This window comes from Chinchilla lanigera, unplaced genomic scaffold (assembly GCF_000276665.1).
Source record: "Chinchilla lanigera isolate Chin_1 unplaced genomic scaffold, ChiLan1.0 scaffold00028, whole genome shotgun sequence".
In the NCBI taxonomy this organism is placed as follows: domain Eukaryota; kingdom Metazoa; phylum Chordata; class Mammalia; order Rodentia; family Chinchillidae; genus Chinchilla; species Chinchilla lanigera.
In genome coordinates this window covers 6,310,672-6,336,267 of record NW_004955429.1, presented here as the reverse complement: position 1 = coordinate 6,336,267, position 25,596 = coordinate 6,310,672, and the positions used below count along the sequence as shown (strand labels likewise).

Sequence of the window (25,596 nt, the reverse complement as noted above, 5' to 3'; positions counted from 1 at the left end):
CAAGGGAAATTCAGTGGACACGAGAACTCGTTGCCCGCCCACTCTCCCTTTCTTCTCTCCTACCCTAAATTCCCTTCCTGCCTTCCTCGCTCCCTCCTTGGACTTCACCAAGTGGCTCCGAGCTTCCAATGCAGTTCTGAACCCACTTCTGATGCTGGGCCCTGGGGCTGCAGCACTGCAGCGGCAAAGGAGGGGTCCTGGGGGTCAGGGGTTAAGGTCCCTGCTTCTCCCTCATTTCTTCTGTCTACTTCCTCTCCAGGTCCTCAACCCAGAGCTCTACTGATCCCGTTTCCAAGACAACTTCTGTCTGTAAAGAAAATGCTATCTGGGCAAGAGGGATTTCAAATCTTGATGTAAATATTTGTTGAATTAATGGACATGATTTGCTGATTAACAGGCATGATTTATACATCTGGGAACTCAAAGAACAACATCCACATTCCTGTGGTCTTTACCTTTCTTGCAGGAACTAAGATTAAAAATAAATACTGGGTGGGGCTATACCAACAGAAGAACCTTCAGTAGGGAAGAAGGAAGTTAGTGGGCCCTGGGACTACAGGAGAGGGGTCTGGGTTGGACAAGGGTTAAGAACAAAAGCAAAGATGTAGTTCCAGAGGCAAAGAGTAAAATCCAGCTTTGTTTACATTCTTGTGAATGGCAGGTTTGGCTTTTGACTCTTGACATTGAAAAACCTGACCTTTCTGTTGGTTAACTGCCTTGCATCTTAGTTCCCAAGCTAGATACTTCCCCTGCTGCTAGCAATAAAATCCACTTTAAACATTTGTTCTTCTAGCGGAAATAGAAGGTGCTTTTAAAGATTCTCAGTCCAAAAACACAAAAGGAAAACAAGAAATAACAACAACAAACTGAGTTCCTTGACAGAGCAGCATTTTTCACATATTGCTGGGTTCATATTAGATCATAGGAAGTTGGATGTGGTGGGATACACGTGTCATCCCAGCACTTGGGAGGCTGAGGCAGGAGGACTGCCATGAGTTTGAGGCCAGCCTGGGCTACAAAGTGAGTTCAAGGGTAGCCTGGACTACATAGCGAGACTCTGTTTCAGATGAGATCAGGAGCGTTCAAGGTGGTATGGCCGCAGACAAGACTGTTTAAAGAAAATAAGAATAGAAAAGCAAAGGAAATCTCCAAGCTACCTTTCTTTACCCAGTGAGTTTAATCTCAAGGGACCCTGGTGGTTTTCAAGCAAGCCTGAAGTTAATGCCAATTTCAGCACTTACTTGGGTCAAGGATGAGGGGTTCAGATGTCAGAAATGATCATAAAAAGTGAGAACACACATTTGAAGTTTGAAGAGCGAAGTAAGGATGGCTTCTTGGGCAGAGCTGAGCGTCCATTTTGGTAAATTTACAGGGAAAAAAGCAAACTTGTGGAGTAACACGCAGGCACAGCCTGGCTTCAGGGTGCAGGTGCACAGACAGACAATGCTTGGGGTCCTTCAGGGTTGAGGGTTTTGCTGATTAAATGTAGACATAAAGAAGCAAGGAACTTTCAGGAGAATCAGCTGGAAATGAAAAACTGGTATAAAATATAGGCCCTCACTATAAGGAGAGGGGAAAAATATTAAAATACAAGAGTCCAATACAAACCAGCTAGAAGAAAGCTAAAGTCTGGACAGCGTGTCCCGGGAACGCAGGGCAGGGGTGCACTGTCAGGTGTGCAGGAAGGGGTTCTGGGGGAGCACGGCCAGGTGAGGCTTGGGAGGGATGCAGAGCTGCACCTAGTGACATGGAAATGTCTGGAAAGTGAGTACTGTGCTTTAGTTGTAAGTCTCGTCTTCATAAATCAGATTACCTTGAGAGCAGGGAATGTTTGATCCTTGTTATTAGAGGAGACAAGAGAGAAGATAAGATGACAAATCAAGGCTAATTATGCTTACACCTTGACTTCCACACATATGGTGCTAAAATTAAAAGAATCTCAGTGAGTCTACAATCTAACCTCTCATTTTGAAGACAATAAAATATCCCGGTGTAGCTGTACTTATGATGAGTAATAGCTTGATCCTGAGTTATGTGAGCTATTTCATGGCTACTCTATCTTTCTTCCAGATTGCCTCTCCTTTACAACAGATTTCCTTTGGCTTTCTCCAGCCTGTCAAATTCTTCCCCCAGGTGACTGGCTAGATTTAATAACCTGTGAACAAATGCTTTGTGAACCAGAGGATCTACCGCTTAAAAGAAGCTTTAAGTTAGCAATCAATACTTTTTTTCATGAGCCCCTATATTACTTTATTTAATAGGCATGTTTTATTTTGTTGTGGATGAGCGTGAGCAGTCATTCATCAGCTTTAACGAAATTATTAACGTTAGCACTGCCTGGTAATTGAAAGACGTTTAACTTCCTGGTTAGCACACTCTCTTGCAGTCTCTCACTGTGTCATTGTACGAGCTTAAGTATCGCTTGTCTCTAGTTCAAACTCATGAACTGATGTAGGTACCAGCAATGAGCTACCATATAAATAAGGCTGAATTAGTCCTATTTGTTAAGTTCCATATTTCACCTTTTCAGGACAAAATCCTTGACTTTCAAAGTCTTCAGTTTGAGAAAAATTTATGAGGTTGGCATTCGGTGTAGCCCAATCATTCTAAATAGACCATCCCAAAATTGGCAACAAAACTAGCAACAGTGTATCATCAGTTTATACTTATTATTGGTATTTCTTTAAACAAAGCATTGGCACTTTTTGTCTGTGTTTATAGATACTTAAAGTTGGAACATACTTAAAAGTTTGTCTGCGTTTATAGATAAGTTTGAAAAAGGAAACAACAAAGATTTATGTTAACCATTACTGTTTTGAAGGAAACAATAATACACTTCCCTTGTAGGAATAAGCATACATTATAAAATCCAAATTGTTTTTAATTTATGGAGATAAAAGTGGTTCTGGAATTTATTAAAATTTTATTAAGTTAGCTAAAAAACAAACTGAAAGCACTGGTTATATTATTCAGGGCACATACATGGTTCTTTCAGGTTGCAAATATTTAATAAGCTCTTACCACAAAAGGGCAATACCACTTTATAACTGTGAACTGCTTAACAGTTGTCAGATCACTCTGGCAAACACATTTTCATCCTCCACTTGTGCTGAATGTCATATTCACGATCCTACGCAGCTCACCCTGTTTTGTTAATGTATTAGAAATACTTTTATACGCAAAGGCTGTGCGCAGGCCTCCCTGCCCGGGAAACTCCGTGTTCCTGTGTGTGCCGCGCCAAGCACCCTCAGGACACAGGTGTGGACTGGCACGGCCTTTCTGCCTAGCCATCGGCCATGGAGGCTGACAATGCTGGGCCCAGCATAGGACACAAAATAAAGGAGCTTTGTTGTCAACATCAATAGAAAGAAGATCAGAGAGGGGTGGGTGGGCTAGTACAAAGGATCAGTACAAAGTGCACAAATGTATCCCAATTGTATTATAATTCAACAGTGAAGGCAGGGGGAGGGCAGAGTGGAGTGGGCATAGTGGGACAGGAGGAGGAGGTTGGGAGACTCCTGAGGTCTTGGCTCTGCTCTGGCTTCACTCACTCAATACTTGGCATTAACCTCACTGCTAATACTCACTGGACACGTGCCAAGAGCCGTGTTAAGCACTCTGGACACAGTATCTTATCTGATCTTTACAACCCAATAGAATGGTACTATTATTATCCCCACTTTCAGATAAAGAAATTAAGGCTTAGTGAGATTAGGTAAAATACCCATGGTAGAGCTATACCTGGAATCCAGCCTCAGCCTAAGTCTTTCTCAAACAACTCACTTTATTTATTTATTTATTTATTTATTTTTTATTTTTTTTGGTTTTTCTCCGGTACCGGGAACCGAACTCACGACCTTGCGCTTGCCAGGCAGGCGCTTTGCCGCTGAGCTAAATCCCCAGCCCCAAACAACTCACTTTAGTTACCTCAGAAACACAATTCAGAGTTGGACAGGCTGAGCCTAACACCCTTTCAAATTCCTGCCGGCCTATGGGGTTAAGATTCACAGCAAGATCATAGGAGCAGCTACCTGAAATTTATGTTGCACTGTGTTGAAAGGATTTCTCTCTCTCTTTTTTTTTAAAGTAGTAATTAAATAGTAAGAGCATATTTAATTGAATATACACCATGGCTACAATTATATCCGCTGTGGTTTCAATACCACGATCTAAATCTGGAAGGGCCTGTGTCACTAAACAGCTATCATTCCTCTGCTATTCCTTGCAACTTCAAAAATGGGAAAACAAATATTTCTCAAAGCTCCATTGAAATCTTAATGAATCATAAACAGTATCCTTGAAGGATGCAAAAATCTATTTCCAAGGTAATTATTTCTTAGAGACAATTATCTGAGTTTTCCTTTATGAAAAAATATGATTAACACAAAGCACAGTAGAATTTGTGGGCTTTTGCTTTAAAATATTGCACAGCCCAGCTGAGAAAAGGTGTATCTATTCCTTTTCTCAGCGTGACATTCAAATTTACATCACAACCAATGCTGTAAAACAGGTTTATTTTTTTTGTGGGTTAGGTCTGCTGAATGCAGTGAGTATCGCTCCTGCAGATGTGAGACCGGATTCACACTGGCAAGAAAACAGAGGTTGCGCGTAAGTGCAAAAAAAGAAAAAAAAAGGGGGGAATAATAAATAGCTACAGGATAAGGAATAAGTAAAGGAGACCCAGCTGGTGGCAGTTGTGAAATTAACCCATACAGAGGTGTCCCCACACAGCCATTTCATGCTGTGACATTTAAAAAATAAACCTCACTAATTTATATGATTCTTAAGTCAAGTAAAGAATATGCTCATAAATTGCCAGGCACTGCTAATGACAATTAATTCAGATACATTCACCCTAAACACTGTGTTCTCAGGCTAATACATAATTAGCAATTGGTTTTCATTCAACCAAGAACGTACAAACAGGACCAAAAAACCTCTCAAGTGGAAGAGGACACTGAGATATTTAATCTGATTATAGTAAAGACAATTCTCTACAAATTATGACTCACTGAGATGAAAGAGGAAGTAGCCAGTGTGGGCAGCTGCAGGTTACACTGCTGTGCATAAAGACGGTCTGAGGGAGCCATGTCTGTATCCAAGCGCAGCCTGGGATACAGAGTGAGCCCAGCAGCCCAGAAGGCCACTGGAGGGTGCAGAGCTGGTTCCGGCATGCTGTCCAAGATGGGGCAAGAGAGTGCAGTGGGAATGATCTTCAGATGCCATTCATTCCTCCCCAGAATCTCAAGATACACAAATAACATTCCTACCCTTTATATATATATTAAAATTTAATTTTAAAGAAAACGAAATTTTAAAACAAGGTAACAGGAGAGTAACAATAGTTAATATACTGTGTATTGTTATCTTGAAATTATTTACTCACAGTACAAGATACAGGCATTTAATTGTCCAAAAAATATTAGCACCAACTTTTCTTTTCAATGAACTAAGAGAAATTAGTAGTAGAACTCTCTTAACTGTCTTGTATGCATATTTTTTTTCTTTTCCCTTCCTTCTTTTCTCCTTTCCCCCATCCCAGTTTCTCTTTCCTTTTGAACAGTTTCTTCCCATTTCACAATATCTATTGTGTATTTTGGATCTTACTCTTCTAGCTTCTCACACTAGGGAGACAATACTTTGCACATGTGAGTCTGATTTATTTCATTTGTGAGTATGGTCTCGAGTTGCATCTATTTACCTATAAAGGTCTCCAGTTTATCTTTATGGCTGAGTAGTACTCCATTGTATAGAAAGACCTCATCTTGTTTATCTATTCCTCTGTTGATGGACATTTGGTTGGCTTCAAAGATCGAGCTATTACAAACTGTACTGCTATGAACACGGGCACACATTTATCACTGTGGTATGATGCTTTTAATTCTTCTGGGAAGATACCCAGAAGGGGAATAGCTGGATCAAATGGGACAGCTAATCTAGTTTTTTGAGGAATCTCCATACTGATTTCCACAGTGGTTGCCCCAGTCTGCACTCTCACAAAGAGTGGAGAAGGGTTCCTTTTCCCCACAGCCCTGCCGGCATTTGGTTGATTTCTTGACTAGCTGATGTCTTGATAACAGCCATTCTTTCTGGGGTGAGACAGAACCTAAGTGTTATTTTAATTTGCATCTCTCAAATGACCAGTGATATTGAACATTTTTTCATATATTTATTTGCTGTTTGCATTTCTTCATCTGAGAAATGTGCGTTCATCTCAGATGCCCATTTTTGGATTGGGTCTTTGAATTTGGGGGGGGAGCTGATTTTGAAAAAATTCTTTATATGTTCTTGATAGTAATCCTTTGTCTAAAGAACAGCTGGCAAACATTTTTTCTCACATTGTGGGTTGCCTCTTCACTCTTTTATTCCTACCATTTAAACATGCATGCATATTTAAAATAATAATTCAATAATAAAAATATAGTGGGAGATTGTACACTGATAAAGCAGAGCAGAGTAAGCACTAAGGATTCAGGATCAGTAAGAACTCAAAGAGAAAAAGAACTGCAAGCTATAACTTGACATGATAATTATTTTGGATGCTATTTTAACTTTAGTTATTTCCTTAGAGAAATCAAATAATAAATCCACCACACTAGATTCCCTATACTATAAACCAGAATTTCTATTGCTTCTGGCTTCTATAAAAGAACCTGGACTTCACAATAAAAAATGTGATGCAAGTTCAAAATTACTGTTAAAAAATCTCTCAACACTTCTATAATCTCTCATATCAGCATTTGAAAATAGGTACTTTGCACTTCTTGGACTCATCTGAAGCAAACTCTCCAGTTTCCTTTGTGATCTATGGTTGGTAACCTTACAGGGATTCTTCCCACTGAATCATTTACTCTAAACACTTTCTGACCTGAGGCTCATTCACTTTAGCAAGTGAAATAGCAGAACACTATAAAATTAGGAGATAAGAGTTGAGTGTATTGGCAAAGTCTGGTAATGAATCACAGCTGGGAATTCCAGCTTATTTTGTCCCTGTCCCACACCAGCATGGCCCCACACAGAAACTTTCACTGATTTCTCCCCTAGGTTATGCAAAATGAACTTAGGCTCCCTTCTAAGAAAATATTTCCCACAGTGTGACCTATAAATGCCATAAGGACTGCACATTCCCTCCCCACGCCCTTGTCCAGGACCATCTGAACTGTTTCTGGTGAGGAGGGGAGAGCTTGAGAGGAGGAAGAGATGTAACAGCTTTGAGGTTTGCGACAACAAACAGTAACCAAGGCAGCTGCCTGGTTGATGCACAATTACCCAAGGCAGGTGTGACACAGATGACCGCACCCTGCAGCACAGGGGTGGGGGTGGTGATGGTGGTGCTTATGAGAGACCCCTTGTGGTCTATTTGTGAGTTGGGGAGCACATCACCATGTACATACAAAAATTCATGCTTCTTATGTCTAGTGGGAGCAGTCACAACATCCTAAAACATAAGCATAATTTTCTCTTAGCTTTTCCTACCAACTCTCTCAGCAAATTTTGGTGACAGGGGAATTACCTAAAGATTTTTTGTAGATTTTTACTAGTTGATACCCATTTCTAATTTCTAATTCCATACATGGGGAGGGGGGCTTTCCATTAATTTGAGCATCATTTGCAAATAATTTTTAGAATCTTGTAATGAACACCGGTTGAAGTAATGTACTTTACCAAAATGAAGTCTCAGTACGACTCAAGCATGTAGCCCACACCTGGAATGGTGTGGCTCTCATTATAACTTAGGCTGCAAATAGAATAGCAATTTGAAAGTTCTGAGGTTTCAGAGGGACAGGCAGAGCAAATTAGAGTCAATTACAGAGGTAGAAAAAACAGGCAGCTTGAAAATGTGAAATGTATTTTTATTTGTCTTGGGGCAAGAGGTTAATTTCCTACAGCGTCTTTATCAATATTAATTTATTTTCAAAGATCATTTTGGAAAAGCTAATATCTTTGTCATTTTAGATAAAACAGAATAAAAGACTCAAATATATTTTAATTAAAAGCATCTTCTGAAATGTCAGCCACCTTCTAATAGCTTGAAAATAAATGCTTTATTTTGACAAGTCAAATAAAACTGTTCTGCGAGCAAAGCTGCATACAGATGTCAGTGAAGGAACAAAGGTCTGCCTTTCTACTACCTGTGAACTTGAAAATCTAAATTAATACACTTAAGGGGATTTTTCTGTTAAACAAGAATCATGAAGTCAGCCTTTTGATTAATGGCTACCTGGCTGAAATTAAAATGTCATCAGAAATATTTCAGTCCTGGCTCAGAATCTTTGTAATTTATAACAAGACACAGACTTTACCCTGCCAATGTGGGATCTGTAAGCTTGATCAGGTCTCGTGATGGACGTGCTCATTGCTGGCCCCCGGCCAACCCCATCCAGAAGAACGGAGTCATGTTAAAATCCTACCTCCTGGAAACCACAGAACCTGACACGAAACTGCTGAACTAAGGCCAAAATGCATAAGCTGTTACAGAGCTTTGTAAAAATCCAAGAAGACTTTGCCAATGAAAACAAGTGTTTACAATGCGGTCCATTCAAAAGGACCCCATGCCTGGAGTCAGGAGACCTGTAGCTGAGAGCTGGTCCCATCGCTCACTCACCGCTTAACTCAGAGTAAAGGCGCCCTTGTTCTCACTTTATGCTTCTAAAGATGAGTTGGAGAAGAGATCACAAATGATGTGCTCTTTGGCCCAAATAGTGACTTAGAAAATGCTTGAATTAATTACCAATCTTTTCAGACTTGAGAAAATTTACATACAAATTTGGATAGCTGGCTTCTTTTAAAAAGGGAAAAGGATGATCTGGCATTTGGCTGGTGTCACTCATCTGGTGCTGAGTGGTGGTGGGGATGCACCCCCTGCTGGGCACAGTTCCCACCACACCCTGCAGTCTTCAGCCTGGAGCCTGGGCAGCTTTGCTCATTCCAGGATTTCAGCCACACTGGACTCTGGTGCCACAAATACAGATGAGTCACCTAATGGCTCTCCGCAGAGATGCCTCCGATTCCTAGAAGACACAGATGGGCTCTCCAGGGCCATCTGCTTGTAAGGATACGGCAGGGCAGGGACAGAGAAAAGAAGGGAAGCCCAGCTTCAGTACATTCTAATAAAAACACTGCATGTTCCAGCTTCTTTGAAGCTGATATATTAAAACATAAAAGGGATGCTAAGCTAAGTGAATATGCCTGCAGCTGCTTGCACACATCTTCAGCTCTGTGAAGCAAGCCTGCACCAGAATGGTATCAGGGTTGACTGATACCCAAAAAATATGGGAAGGGACAGACAAGAGCCACTTGGAGATGACACTGTATAAATTCGGGGGCCCAGTGGGTCTCAAGGCCAGCTCACCTCTGCTATCCCTCCCAAGCAACCCTGAAAGCTAGCAGAGGATAGGTTTCTGAAACCATTTGTGACCGAAGACATCCAAACACAGTCTACAATACTTAGCGGACAGCAAATGCACAGGACCTTCATCCATCTGGGTGGCATAAATGCTAGGGGTTACACAGCACTCTAAAACACTGATCTTGAAAGCTCCTAAGGAGCACATCTTACTTTTTGTAAGATACCCAACATGCTAGAAGAACTTGCTACCTCCTAATATCCATCAGTATATACTTTCTGTGGCAAGGACACCTGAAACTACCGTGCCCAAGAGATCTGTGAAGGGGGAGCTTGCCATCCTCTGGCACTGGGCCATGTGGTGCCAACCACAGTGCTGGCTGGGGCCTTACTCCCACAACCCCAGGAGCAAGGTCTGGTGGTGGAGAAGATGTGGTGGAGTTCTTTACATCATATAGCTGTACCCTGGTTTCCCAGACAGCCACAGCTGCTGAAACTATGAGGCTAGATGGCCATGCATTTAGAAAACCAATCACTCACGTGAATCATTAATAAAACCTGCAAGACTAATGAAGAAGGGGGTGGGCACACATAGTGCCCCATTTTTAAAAAAAGGATCTCAGGAGACTTTACGGTTGGGACCTACATTAAGGCTCCTGAGGGAAGCAGTGAACTCAATTCTCTTAGGGCTGGGCTTCTGTTTTTCTTTCTGTGCAGACAACAGAACACCAGCTGGTTTCACTGCTCAAGATCTGCCCTGAGAGAACAATGTGAGGAAGGTCACCATTATGTCCTTCGTGCAGCTTTCACGGATTCTTGCTTTGAGTGATGCATTGTCTGCGCATTTTTATCTCTCTCCTTTCCAGAAACTCTGCAAGAACGACAATAGTGGAAAGGAGAGATGGAAAAAAAAGAAGAAAAATAACCATGATGGGGACAATTGCAGAGCAGATAGCGGAGGAAGAGGAGAGAAATTTCGAAGAATCTTTAAAAGGCAGAAAATAAGCAGATTATTAACCAAGGAAGAGGAGAGGAAGCTTCCAACTAAATGCTCATAGCCACTTGACGCCACTAGCTTAGGCCAGGAGACTCCACAGCTGAGGTCCAGGCAGAGGACAGTGGTGGCCATGCCTAACCACGGGAGATGGGGCTGATTCCCTTGAGACTTCCACCCTAGAAACTTCAGGATGGCAGGTAGGGCAGGCCCACAGCAGACTGGGAAGGGCACTAGCTGAGCACAGTAGTAAATGAAACCTGCTCTCCAAGACCTGGGGCTAAGCTCTCGCATGCTCTGTTTTGCTGCCATCACACCTGTGGCTTGGGTCACTCCCATGGGGACACTGGAGTAACCCCTGTGGGCAACAACACACATTAAAGCCCAGATGACACAATCACCCCTCCATGCATGCAGAACCTGCCACGTGTCTTCCAGAGCATCATTCTGCAGCTGCATGGACAGCAACGCAACACCAGATTGCCGAGGAAGACTCTAGCATGAAAGAGGTTAGAACAGCTAGAATTTTTCAGTGATACTGAACACTGTGCAATCCTAAATCACCAAATTTAATACTTCACAGAGTACTAAAAATAACTGAGCCACAGTAAGGTCAGCGCTGTTATTTCAACCAAAAGCTCTGCATTCTTTAAACTGAAAAGAAGGATGAGAAAAGAAGAGCTACAGCATCCTCTGTCATGGCAGAAAGCCAACAGACAATGCCTAAAACTGACAAGTACACAACAGCAAACATGTCACTTAGAAATACAGAAGTAAACGCCAGGGCAAATAATCATGTGTATATGCATGAACTAATAAGGAATGTGCTCTAAGAAATAGTGTAAAGTGAAAAAGCCAGGTACAGATGTGTTTAATATGCTTTTGTTGTGAATACTGACTGATCCTATCCAATAGTTGTGGAAAGGGTTGAACTCAGGGCCTTGCTTGTGCAAGGCATGTGCTCTACCACTGGCTACACACCCTGCACTACCTTTGTTTTGCTTTACAAAGTTTACACATTTAGGCTCTTGTCTATGAAACATGCCTGAAACACATACAAAGCTGGAAGAGTGGGTTTGGGGATCTGGAGTGGGTGTCAAGCTCACCTGAAGTGAATGCTTCCACCCTGTTTATAAACTGTTTATTGTGCATTGCATTCATAACAATGATGGAGAGAAAAACCAAGGCACTCATGGAGCACCTGACATGGGCGCAACACAGCTCCATGATGATGGTCTCCCCGAGTTATGCTCTCTGGAGGAGAGAAAAGAATGTCTATTTCTACTTACTGTGTATCTGAAAAGAATAACTTGTAAAAACGGATGGCACAGGTTGACACATGCCCTCATCAGTCCCCATGGGAGGCAGCCACGAGCCACCCTGAGGAAACAGCAGGAATCCCACAGCTCGGCAGGTCTGATGGTGGGCACGGGATCCTCTGCCCGTGTCCTGCACACTGTCTCGTCCCATGTACTGCAGCCAGTGGAGGCTGACGTGTGCTCAGTTAAATGGATTCACAGATCATGCCATCTGGTTTTAACTAAGCAAATTAATCTCACAAAACAAACAAGTACTTACAAGATGCCTGCGAAGAAACCACAGGCTGAGGCTACCACTAAAAGCACAAGCAGCAGTTAACCAGGACCTGCCGGAGCTAACACACAGCTGAGACCTTTTGCTCTCTCCACAGTCACAGCACGAGGGCAGAGCGGAGATTATCTCATCAGATATGGTAAGAATTGTTAAAGAAAAAACCTGAAATAATTAGAAGGCTTTGGTTAAAACATAGGCTTCCGGGCACTGTTGTTGTAATCCTCGTTAGTAAACAGCTTTCCCAAAGTATACATTGTGCCTTGAGGCTGACGAAGGGTACAGAGCTATCAAAATGGGACATAAAAACGAAACACCTGCGGTATTTTCAAGGATGTTTTAACATAATGTAGCACCAGACTACCATATTTCACAGTGCACAAAATGTTTCTAATTTCATGATTAATGTATGGAAGCTTCTTGCTATGTCCCATTAATATAAAAAATATAAAAACAAAAAAATAAAGAGTCACGAGAGAAATACTTGTTATCCCTATGAACATAAAAATGGTTGAATGCCGAGCATATGGCTCAGTGGCACAACACCTGCCTGGCAAGTGTGAGGTCCTCAGTTCGATTCCCAGTATCAAAAAAAAAAAAAAAGGTTGAAGATGCAGAAAAAGCAACAAGGCATCAAGGTCACATGAATTCCTTTGTCCATAAATACTGCCGGCTGATACACAGATGACAGTGTGCACAAAATAGAATAAATTACATAGGCAAGGTGGTTTGCTTCATGGTTCAAAGTAAAGTTGATTCCAAGATTTCTCTGCTGATATTTGCTAAATTATCTTCTATATTTTAAGAATGAATGTATGTGGTTGAGAGGAAAGCAAGCAAAGCACAAGTCCTTCCAAAAGTTGTATAATTGCAGAGATGACTCATGTGTTTCCTTCACAGATTGGTAAGCCTCGGCAGGGGTCAGAGGTGTCAGCGGCACGCTCCCCAGCAGCAAAACATATAAACACACCTAAGCTTCCTTTCCAAGTAAAGGTGAAAATCAACACTAAGTAAGAAAGTAGTTGCTTTTCAAGAGAAACTGAGGCTTTAAAAAGAGAACAGTAAAAAACCAGATGTTTGGGAATGCTTCCACTCTTGTGATCTTGCTGCCAAAAACAGTGTGACTGTGTCATCTAAGAAAACTCATCAGTGCGCTCAGCCTGGGAAGCAGAGCGGGAAATCTGAAACATGGCCAGAGTTTCAGGCCATTTGTTAACGGGTTTTGGACGTGTTTGTTTAAAAGTTTAAAAATGCAAAAATCCCCCCAATGAGTTCTGAGATTTTTAGGGGAAATGAAATTTGACTCTTTTCAAGTTAACTAAAACCTCTGTAAGTTGGTGGGACGGGTTGAGAAGAGGATGATGTTCTATTGAACACGGCTAGTGATGCTCTGCTTCCACTGGGAGTGACAAATTGTTGTGATGTGTATTTTTCAGCAATGAAAGCCATTAAAATGTGAAGAACTCAGAGCTAGTCCTTTAAAAAAATCACTATGAGAACGAATTTTTCAAAAATGTCAAAAAGCAAATTATACTGCTGTCACCTAAAGAATTACTCTTTGAAAGCAAGAGTTTTTTTAGTGCTAAAATTATTTTTAAAGTACTTAATCTGACCTTCTCTAGTATTTAGAGGTCCTATAAAAGGTATAAAACATTGCTATTTATATATAAATATAATCCATAACCCACAATACACTAATGTGCAGTATGCTCATCCCTACCCCCAGCTTTGTAGATGATTAAGAAAAACTCCAACTTGGAGTCTACTGTACTGAGGGAGAATTTTCACAGTATGGGTATCTTTATACATGTATTGCACCTGGGCTGGGAGCAGGATACTTGGCTGTGGTTTTGGGGAATAGAAAAATAAAGTTCCCAGGCAAGTCTGATGCAGTCACCTCTTCCTTTGGGCATTGAGCAGGCACTACTGACAGAAAGTGACCCCACTGTATTCATGCTTGTGGCAGGCCTAGTACACAGCACACACACCTTGTCATGGCAACATCACCATTTTTGGGTTTTTTTTTTGAGACAGGATCTCGCTGTGTAGTTCAGGCTGGTCTTGAATTCACTATGTAGCTGAGACTGGAGACTGGCCTTGAACTCCCAGGAATCCTCCTGCCTCAGCTTCCTGAGGGCTAGGATTATAGGTGTGTGCCACCTCATCTGGCTCAGCAACATCATCATTTCAAATCAGTCAAAAAACTTCCACACAGACCTGTTTTCTTCCCTCCATAACACTGACTATTCTCACTAATTAGGTGAGAAATATAGTTAAATAACTCAGCAAAGAGGGTAAATGGCCCTTCTCAGATCTCGAGCATTAAGGGGAGAGAGAGTTCCACTCCTCTCATGATCCCTGTGCTTGAACCAACCTCATATTGACATTGAACTCTAAAGTCTGACTCTGGACTTTCCAGTCCTTTTTATCCGGACCTTAGGGCTCTAACGTAGGTTCATATCCATCACCTCTGTAATCCATCACCAGGATACTTTACAAGGGTCCAGATGAGTCTCCTTCAGCGTGTTTATGGGAAGGTACATCCAAGAGGCTTGCAAAAACTTCAGAAGTTTGAGATATAAATTGATATCAAGGGTTTGGGTACAGTTCAATGGCATAGGATTAACAGTAATTTAAAAAAAAAAAAAAAAAACCCAGTAGTTTTAGTTCTGAATCTCAATCTTTATGTTAATTTCTAAAATATAGCCTGTTTAGAAATTTCAGACTAAAGCTTTTGGTTCAGAGCTTCTCTATCTGATATGCTGAATTAGTCATGTTTTCCTGGTGAGTTACATTCTTTAGCCTACTATTTCAAGCATGTGTAAATATATTAAAGAACGGAAGGCAAAAGGCAACTCAAGTTTTGTGTAAAAAAGAAATAACTCTTTAGCAAACAAGATTCCAAAGCCATTGTATTCAGAATAAGAACACATTGTTTATAAGGCATACCAGACTACATTTCTTACATAATTCTCTTTTGTTGCTGAAAGTATTTCTGAAAACTGAGGGTAATCACTAAGTTATTATAGTTTCTCAGCTCAGCTTTTAGCACATCTATGCTGATACCATCATCCTGAACCACAGAGTCATGTTTTCATATCAGTACAGGTTACTTTACGGTTTGATGCAAAATACAGGGGTGTGGTGGAAAATAACTACTAGCTTCATCAATTTCTTTTTCATGGTTGAAAAGAGGATATTTTAACCCTTAGGTGCATGTATAAGTACTTTCACAAAAGTACTTAGGTGCTTTGTAAGTAAAAAAGTTACTTTTTTAAACTGATAAAAAAAACTGTCGCAGTTTCATGATTCATTACTTTTCAAAAACATGTCACGGCAATTAACATATATCTTCCATCCACAAACACTCCCATTCACAAATTGTCAAAAGAACAAAAATGCTACTGTTTGTATTCATTATTTTAGGAAAAGAAGCACTTGCCATTGCATGAGTTTTGCATAAATAATTTTCTCCTCTCCCCACTTCCTCCCACAACATTCTACCAACTATAAAAATAAATGAGCAAAATAAACCAGAGAATTAGATGCCAGCAAATTCTAATCAGATCAACTGACATTAATTTCTCATCGTCCATATGCTAGGAACATGCTGTAATCCACCTAGATTTCATCCAGGCAGTTCCCACTGGATTCTAAACTTGGAAATCTTTAACAGTTTTAACAGGGAACTGTTCTCTTGGTTATTACAAAATATCCAAACTTTTCTTTTGTCATAATAATTCAACCATCTTTTGCTGCTTTTATGGGAATCATTTTTCATCAAGATAAAGGGCAGACTATGCACATTTAACTTAATCATTCCTCCACTTCTAGCAGTACAAATACACTGCTAGGAAGAGCATACAATTGCACTGTGTGGTCTCTCAATGGTTATGCGGTACACGATGCAGATCTGAAACAGCTGCTTCACTTCCTTAATACTTTTTAGAAATGTTTGTTTTACACAAACTGCAGGCAACCCATTGTGACAGCATTGCCTTTCCTTGCTCACCAAGGATGTGAAATCTAAGAAATATTTCAAGTTGCCCTTGTAAATCTGCATCTACACAGATCGCTAAGGAAAGCCATTTGCTGGCACTTTGTAAAAACCTGCTATGATCCATGACAAATTATGTTTTTCATTGCTGCACCTAACTATGCAAGGGCTGTGCCTGCATGAGTTAAAGTCCCATGACTTTCAGGGACAGCAGTTATTTGAGAACTCTAATGATTCCTGTGTAAAGACACTCCATGGAGAATGTCAGAATAGAAGCAACATTAGCAGTAACATCAAGATAAAACAATTTTTTTTTTATAGTGAGAGAAACGTTGGCCTACAGATGTCTTTTTCCTCTACCAGATTATGTAGGGATTAGATCTACTCATCTTTGTACACTTCAGTTCATCCTCAGGGACAACTACGAATGAGCTTTGGAATGCACTTTCAACTAATTGGTCTACTTATAGACTGTAAAAGTGACTTTACTATTATAGCTAGCAAAGATTAATTCTAATACTCACACTGATCCCTCAGAAAACCAAAAGCTAAAATACCAATGACTAAATTCCTATTTACCAAGTAAACAAAGGTTGGTCTGATTAAACACAAGAGACTTATCAGAATTATTTTACTTGCATAAAATAAATGAACTAAAATATTCACTAGACACTCTCAGCTCAGTGATTCTCGAGGGAGATGTTTGTTTTTGTACACATATACAGCATTTTACATTTAAAAGGAAAGCTCCTATCCATTATTAAATCATCTTTATAATATTATGAAGCTTTGCCACCATCCACAGGCCCAGAAAAGTCACAGAAAATGGTACCCTAAATGCTAAAATGTCACCGCACAGTAACAGTAGCTCTCCCTATTGACTAAAATAACAACTTCCTCTCTTACTCCTATCCAGCCTGTTGAGAGCAAATCAAATAAAGCAGAATACTTACCAAAGGCTCAGGTTAACAACACCAAAGAATGTATTCCCCTTTAAAATATGGTCACCTTTAAGTTCACCATTTTGAAACATATACAGTTAAAATCTTGAAAATGAAAAGGATAGTAGTTATTAACAGCATTTTTTGTTGTTTTAAGACAGGGCTTCGCTGTATAGTTTAGGCCGGCCTTGAACTCACTATGCAGCGCAGGCTGGCCTTGAACTCACGGTAATCCTCCTGCCTTAGCTTCCTGAGTGCTGGGATTACAGGCGTGCACCACCACACCTGGCAAAACAGCATGTTTTACTTAACATTTTGATTACACATGGTTTAATGTTTACCTACTTGCATTCCTCAAAAATGTGGATACATAAAATCCTCCCAAGATATATGATTATTCTAAGACAACTTCAGTAGTACATTGACAGGTGTAGGATACTGGGATGGGACCAAAATTTCTATTTTAAGGAAAGCTATCAACCAAGTTAGCTATAAAACACCTTATTCCTTCTTTAAAAAGTCTATATTATATTTCAAAAGTTAAAAGTGAATTTTAAATAACTAATTAAACACCAGAAGATAAACTTAAACACATCCCAAGCACAGGGTATGATATTGTAAGTAGGGTACATTAAAGAAAGTGGTCACCACTTGAGCTAAGGAGATGGGTCTAGGCCCCAGCACAGCCTCAGGAAATGTAATTTTTACTAATTTGCTGATTAGTTAATTCAATCTCCCTAGTTTTCTTGTCTTTTTAAACACCCTGGGAAGAACACAGGTGCTCTTCAGAAGTAACCAAAGACAACAGAGCCTGTAGTTACTTCTGGCAGTAAATGTGCTCAATTCTACAGGGCAGTGGGGGTCCTTTCTGAAATACTTCCCTCAAGACAGGATTAAGAAGGAACTACTTAACCTTCACTAGATGACTGAAAAAAGGAAAGGTGCCCGACCTCTTACTGACGGACTGTCTATCTGCACGATGCTGTGTGCTCAGCGCTCCTGCCTGAAGCACGCCCACAACAGCAGGCATCGGACAGCCTTGGGTCTGCTACGACACTGCCAGTGATGCTGAGCCCTTTCCCCTCCCAACTGCTGACTTCACACTGGCTTACGCTGGCCGTGACGATCACAGTAAGTTTCATTATGTGATCTACATGCTTTCCTCTAACTCTGGGGCACACAGCACTGAAATGGGGAGTCTTGCCTGTGTTTATTATACATTGTGAAGTTATAAAGATTGCTTCAATTCCCCACTCTGTAGCTATTCAGTATATAAGTACCCACTTCGATATTTAGATGTAGAATTACCAAGCCTGCTAAAGTGTAAGTGGACAGAAATGATTCTCATAACATAAGCAATGGAGATTTGGCAATGAAAACTGCTTTCTCTTGTCACTGTGAATCCAGCCAGTCAGCAGCTTCTAGACAGAATGAACTGTTGTGTTTGTTCGCTTTACAGCAATGGCCCTACTGTTCTGTTTTTGGACATTAGCAAATATATGATTATCAGCAAAACACTAGAATGGGCCATAGAGGAGGAGAAAAAACCCTGAAAACAACAAACCCTTGTTTCTGTGAGTCTTGATTTCAGGCACACCAACCACCTAGACCTCAGAAAGGTAAGCTAATGAGGCATGACTCATCACGGATCAGCTACTGCAGGGTGCCTGTTCTGAGCCCCTCACCTTCCATTCCGTTAAGCCAGGAGACTTAGGCAAGACTAGACATATCACCTGTCTTACTCTTCTTACAAGGGTAAATACTAATGGATGGGAACGTGGAAGTGGAGGATGAGGGAGGGCAGCAGGAACTAAAATGATAGCTTCTCCCAGATCAGAAGCCAAGTCATACGTGTTGCCCAGAAAGCAGCACAAGACCGCACGCAGTACGCTAGCACAGCACAGCACATGATGCTGTTTTACTTTGCACCGACAGTCAGCAGAAAATTTCTTTTCTATAGCAGCCATGCTGTTTCCAAATAATTTTAAAATCTGCCTTTTTGTAAATAATGATAATAAAGGGTTGTAACTGCTCACAGGTTTAGGGTTTGGAATCTCCCCAGGTATGATGAAACCCTGAACTCCAATGTGACTATATTTGGAGATGGAATCCTTATGAGGTCATTAAGGTTAAGTGAGGTCATAAGGGTGAGACCCTGATCCAACGGGATTAGTGTCCTTATGAGAAGAGACATCAGACAGTTTGGTCCTTGCTCAATCTTTGCCTTCCCAGCCCCTACATATCCTATGTACGGACATCACGTACCACATGAAAGGCTGTGTAAGCGTAACCAGAAGATCACCATTTACAAGCCAGAAAGAGGGCCCTTACCAGAACTTTGATTTGGGCCCCCAGGACTGTGAGACAGCAAATATGGTTTAAGTCACCCAGTCTCTGGTGTTTCGTGAGGGAAGCCCGAGCCAACTTTGACCTCACAGTGCACAAAGCAGACATCACCATAAGGTTATATAAGACGTTAACTTCTGAGTGAAGAGGATATGGTGGTTCTCTGTATTATTTTTTGCACTATTTTAGATACCTGGAGTTATTTCAAAATGAAAAATAAAAGCAAAGTGTTACATGGTATTTTTAATATAGTACATAAACCATGTGCACTGTGCTTACATGGTTGACCACTTGGTCTTACCTCAGTGACAGTTTTCTTGCCATATAATGTTTATATACAACTGACTGGACTATTTTTCTCATTTACCACTGGAATGAATGATACTATCTCTTATTTCATGAGCTGGAAGCACGTAACTCAGGGGTAAAAAACTCACATTCCCAGAACTTGGCTCAGTTCCACCCTCACTGTTGAATGGATGAATAAATATATCCTCAAGACTTACTTTGACATAAAAGTTGGCAGAGGGGAGAGGACATAAAATTTTTTTCATTACTAGGGATTGAACCAGGGCCTTAAACACACTAGGCAAGTGCTCTACCACTAAGGTGCCATCTCCAGCCCCAAAAGGATTCTTGACTGTCACATTATCAAGTTTTATGAATAATTTCCAATCAAGAGAAAAAAAACTACTTCTGAAAGTAGTTCAGTTTTATACTTTGTTTTGTATTCTTTGGTTTCCTATTTGTAGAGAACCTTTTTACCCTCAGCATTTAGTATTTCTAAAAGGTGACAATAAAAACACCAAGGCCAACATTTGTTTAGGGCATACTATGTATCAAGTACCTGCTAACTGCTTAACAGTTTCTCCGATACAATCATCTGAGCAACTACTATGCTGGATCCTGGGCAGATAAGACAGCTGGGGCTAGGAGTGGATCAAGGTCATCATGACCTCCTCCTGTGGCACAGTCCTATCCAGATCTGGTCCCTGCAACTCCAGAACCTGGGCTCTCAGCCACGGCTTTCAACTGCCTTTTGTTTACACACATATAAATAAATAAAAAGGACATAAATTTTTTTTGTTTGTTTGTTTTTGTTTGTTTTTCTCCGGTACCGGGAACCGAACTCACGACCTTGCACTTGCCAGGCAGGCGCTTTGCCGCTGAGCTAAATACCCAACCCCCCAGGACATAAATTTTAAAAAGAGAAAAAACCTGCTCAACTACGTAAAGTATCCAGAGGAAAACTGCTTAGGGGGTTGATGGTAACTACTTAAACACAAACACAAAATCTCCAAGTAAAATACCTTCTTTTTGTAGATCTATACAATTCTCTGCTCTTTTTATTTTACCCATTCCCAGTCAAAATTCTTTTATGGAACAAAATCTCAGAATTGCCTCAGCCGCTAGTAAAGAGAAAAAAATAACATTATGCTCATCATTCAGGTCGGGCTGTGGCATGAAGAGCTGCTCAGGGTGGTGAGTGAGGGATGCAGTGTTCATGCTCCCGCGGGGAAAAGGTGCCAGGTGGCGGCGGGGAGACAGACAGCAGAAGCCAAATCCAAAGAGGGCAGTGTCAGGGATCCGGAAGGGCTGAGTCCTACTCTGCTGTCATTCTTTAATGCCACACTCAGACGCTGGTCGCGTATGCTCAAAACACACTTCCCATGCTGGCACAGAAGGAGTGAGACAAACGCTAGCACTGCAGCATGGTTTGTTTTCTCAAATCTTTGTCCCAGTGTGGTGGCAACTGAGCACAAGCAAGTGCAAGACCAGGTGAGTGAGAATACATGTGCAGAACAGTAGGTGTAAATCTCTGCAAGCCATCTCAGACACAATCTTAGGAGGACGAAGATTCGAGTCCACATACCTGGGGTTGCTGTGAGGATGAACCGAGCCTACCACAGAGGCCGAGTCTGGCACCCAGTGAGCATATCTTACTGTCACGGTCATCAGGGTCCCCAGAGTACAGGCCAGGGGCAGACACTTAACATGTAATTCTTTGCTCACTTTTACTGAAAACAAAATGTGATAAAGCAAATTATGATTATTTGACTTAGAGTCATTTTGAGTGCATGACTACACTGAGAAAGAGCAGCTGATGGCCCACGGAGCAGATTCATTGCCCTGTAAAGAGTGTGTCCCCAAGTGACTGCCGGAAAGCTCAGCCAAAGAGCATGGGGAGAAGCAGGCTGGACCAAAACCCAAGTCTTCCCAGATTGGCTCTGCCTATTTCATTTCATTGCCATCAGCAAATCTAAAACTACCCTGCATCACACTTTTCCCTATAGGAAACTGTGAGGTTTGCCTCTAGTATGTCACCTTCCTTTCCTATAGTGCTTCTTGTTTACCTTTAAAGTTCATTTCCTTAGCGGCTGCAGTTTGGGGGAACATTTAAATACTTGCTGACAATGCTGTTCAAACAACTTTAAAAGTCTGCATCCGTTTTTGTTTAGCTCCTTGCAGCAAAGAGCTAACCTGTCTGGCATTTGGTTGTTTATTATAATTAAACAGCATCTTTTAAAAGCCCAAATTTAGCAAGTCAATTAAGGGCTGATTATTCACATTATAAAAGAAGACTGCTTTAAAGAAGGGTTTACTGAAGTTGCCTTTCCAAGGTCCAATTTGCTTTCTTTGTAGCTAGGAAGCTTTGACTTTTAAATCTATGGAGAAACCATTTAGGAGGGAACACATACAAAAATTATATAAAAGCAAAATTCATCTCTAACTTCACCAAATACTAACCCTTACTAGGCTGAAAAATATCTCCCTTAACTGTCAAGTTTCTTCAGTCTAAAAAACAACCATGAAACTTAGTGGTTTGTGTTTCCCTCTAAAATTTCAAATTTGTATAAACTCCAGTCCTGCCTTAGAAAATAATTACTGCTTTTTAATTGAGATTTTAAAGATATACTCTATGTATTCATATCCATTCTTTAGAGATATGTAGTAAAGTGTATTAGTCACCTTTTCAGGACAAAATACCTGAATTACACAATTTAAAAGGAGGAAAGGTTTATTTCTGTTAGTGATTTCCGAGGTTTCAGTCCATGGTCAGCAGGCTCCAAGGCAGAAAGATCATGGTAGAAGGGTCTGGTGGAGGAAAGTTACTCACCTCATGGCAGCCAGGAAGCAGGAAAAAAGAGGAGAGAGCCAGAGAAAGAGAAAAGAGTAGGGGATAAGATTTACCTTCCAAAGACATGGCCCTAGGGACCTGCTTCCTCCAGTTGGGTTTCACCTGCTAAGAGCCTGGTGAGCTGTGAAGTCATCAAAAGAGGATCCATTGATGACGCTACGGCTCTTAGGACCCACCTCTGCACACTGCTGCACTGGGATAAAGCCCTCAATACTGGAGTCTTTGGGGGACACATCCTACTTAAACCATAATATGAGGGGAAACTAAGACAAGCGGGTTCACAACCAAGTGACAGAAACATAAATCTGAGAAGGGTTAGCAGTTTTATAGAGGAGGAGGTCCACTGGTAGAGCACAGGGGACTGTTTCTAGGACAGTGAAACTACTCTGTATCTACTACAATTGTGAGTATGTGTCACAATACATTTGTCAAAGCCCACAGAGGGTACAACACAGGACACCAGTGTAGACTATGGATGCTGGTTGATAATGTGTTACTGTAAATACACTGCCTGTAAGACATGTCCCTCTGTGGTGTGGGATGGGATGCTGAAGAAGGCAGGGACCAGGTATGTATGTAAGAGTATATGGGAACTCTACAGTTCACTGAATTTGCTGTGAATGTAAAATAATTTTAAAAATAAAGTCTACTAATAAAAAAGTATCAAAACCATGAAATGCTGTAACACTGCTGAGAAGGAAGAGTTGCTACCTATTGAGCTGGAGGAAGATATGTTGGAGGGAGACACTGAAGGAGGCAAAAGACTTAGGTTTGAATAGAACACATTATCAAACAAGGGCAAGGACAATGAAGAATTTCAAGGGGCCAAGCTGATGAGACTTTATAAGCGCCAGGTGGAACAGGCTGGTTTCTCCTCTGTGGTACTGAGAAGGCATGAAAAGCTGTAAGCCAGGGGATTACATGATGCTATAAGGCATGGCAGGGACCTCTGAGGAGTGAGCTCAGTGTAGAATTGAGTTTGAAGGACAGACTGGAGGCAGACATCACAGCGCAGGCCTGAGCACTGGGGCACAGGACGGGAGGGGAAGGGAGAGGGAGGGGAGAGGCTCAGAATGCTTCAGAGGTCTCACACGTTTGAGAAGAGTGCACTGAAGCCATTGCCTAAAACAGGAAATGCAGAAGGAAAGGTTGACGTAGAGTATGTGGAAGATGCCTTATTTTGGAGTGCACATGGGTTTATGCTGAGATATCTAACACGTAGTCCAAATGGGATTCTAAGGCTAAAAATACCTAGAAGTAATCTGCAAACCAATTTTTAATTGAAAATTTTTTGTCTTTTTTTGCAATGCTGGGAACCAAACCCTTGTGAATGCTAGGCAAGCATTATACCACTGAGCTATGTCCTCAACCCTAATTTTAATTAAGCTTTAGGGAAGAGCTATAGTTGCAGGAATTAACAATGTCACAATGGGATTCAGAGTGGGAAAAGAAAATGGCAGACTCTGCAGAAGAGGATACCACGAAGGAGAATGCAAGTGATTCTTACAGAGAGAGCACCCAGGAGGGAACAGGGAAGGCTCTCTGCAGACCGCTCAGTGAAATACTGCCACCTCCTCCTGGCATCACAACTCACTCAGCATGCAACCCCGCTTCCATGGCAGAGGCGCAGTACTGTTAAGGGAAAGCCACACTGTTACTTTATGCAAGTTTACAACCTAGGACAGGACATGTAGATCTGTACTTCAGGTCTGAAACAGGCTTTCAGAACAAAAGCTGAGTAGCTGTATTAACAGTCTCCAGGCAATCATGCCTCCTTGGTAACCATGCTGTTGCACAGGCTCCTCGCGCAAGAACTCTGGTCCTGGCTGTGTGCCTCACTTTGGCAGTGGGCCATCCATCAGCAGGTGAGACCAAGCCCAAGTTTGACAAGCGCCTTGGTTCTGAACTTCATCCTTATCATTGATTTTACCTGTGATTTACAAGAATTTAAGAGCAGAAGGAACTGAGATGACCCAAAAACGAAGAAATTAAAACCAAAAGAGTGACTCATACCTAAAGTAACACAACCTGCTACCACTCAGCCAAGTGGGCTTTGGACTACTTCAAACCTGCCCAGGCACCATTATAGACTCTGCATAGTTTAGGCAAAAATGACTCTATTCATAGACTTGTTAGTTCAAGAAAGCCAGCCTTTCTCATGCCCCAGTGCACAAGGTGTGCACTTCCATGGCCCATGAGACGCAACCACCGAATGGAGGCATCCAGGTGGTCAAGCAATACAGATGTCAAGCGCAGCGGCTGAAAGGTCGCAGCAACTGTGCGCCAAGGGGAAAGCCACAATTCAGCCCACGACCACCAGTGCACCTGAGGTGCAAAGAGCGCACTGCCTTGAAAACCCTACAGAATGTGTTTATGCAACATTTCCTCTTGATGCACATTTAAACTGCAGGTTGAACAGTACTCACACACTAAAAGGATCTCACAGGTACACCTTAAAACAGACATTTTCTGATTCACAGAATGAATTTTAATGGATAATCTGAAAATAAGTGTGAAGATAGCTCTGTAATGGATCTGTAACTGAATACATCTCTGGAAAATTTGCCCTTTGGAGATCCTTTGCTCTGCAGTCCCACCCATTTATCCTTATCCCTCTCTTCCTGAGCAGTCTCCTGGGAGCTGCAGCTATAGTGGAATGTGCAGTAGTGATTCCTGGTGGGGACCCATGGCGGCTGTATTTTGGATAATAATTTGAAGCAGGTTTCATGTTTTTGGTTGACTGTACCTGGTTAGAATAAACGAATATAATTAAAACAGAAAGCATCCCATTTTGGTTTTTAAAAAATCCTATATGAACTTAGGTTACGCACATTAAAAGCACATCGTATGAAATGAAGTCTACTTGTCTCTACCACATTGTTCACTTTCCTTGAATAATCTCTTTTATTAATGTACAATGTTCTTTATTTACAATTTTATTGGTAAAAAAGAATAGGGAAAACACAGGGCTGATCCTGTTGGGTTCACGTTCCATTTCAAATCTCCATCGAATTGTCTAAAGAAATACAACACTGAACCTGCACGTGCAGTTTCCTCTGTAAAGTACAGTGCCCACATTCTAGGTGGTCTTTCAACCACATAAATGCAAAGGAAAGGAAATGACTCTTTGAAAACTGTATCAAATGAAGGGTCTTTAAGTGTAAATTTATGTTGTTGATATTAACACATGCCTGATGAAACCAAAAGCTGGAAAAGCAGTTACACTTCCTACTCGAGAGGGCA

The 25,596-nt window shown here is 41.3% G+C and overlaps 1 protein-coding gene across 1 annotated transcript in view; it reads right to left on the bottom strand.

Moving 5' to 3' along the window:
* Positions 1–25,596, bottom strand: part of Pip4k2a (phosphatidylinositol-5-phosphate 4-kinase, type II, alpha) — a 168,538-nt gene that overhangs the window by 63,405 nt on the left and 79,537 nt on the right. The gene's annotated exons all lie outside the window — the stretch shown is intronic.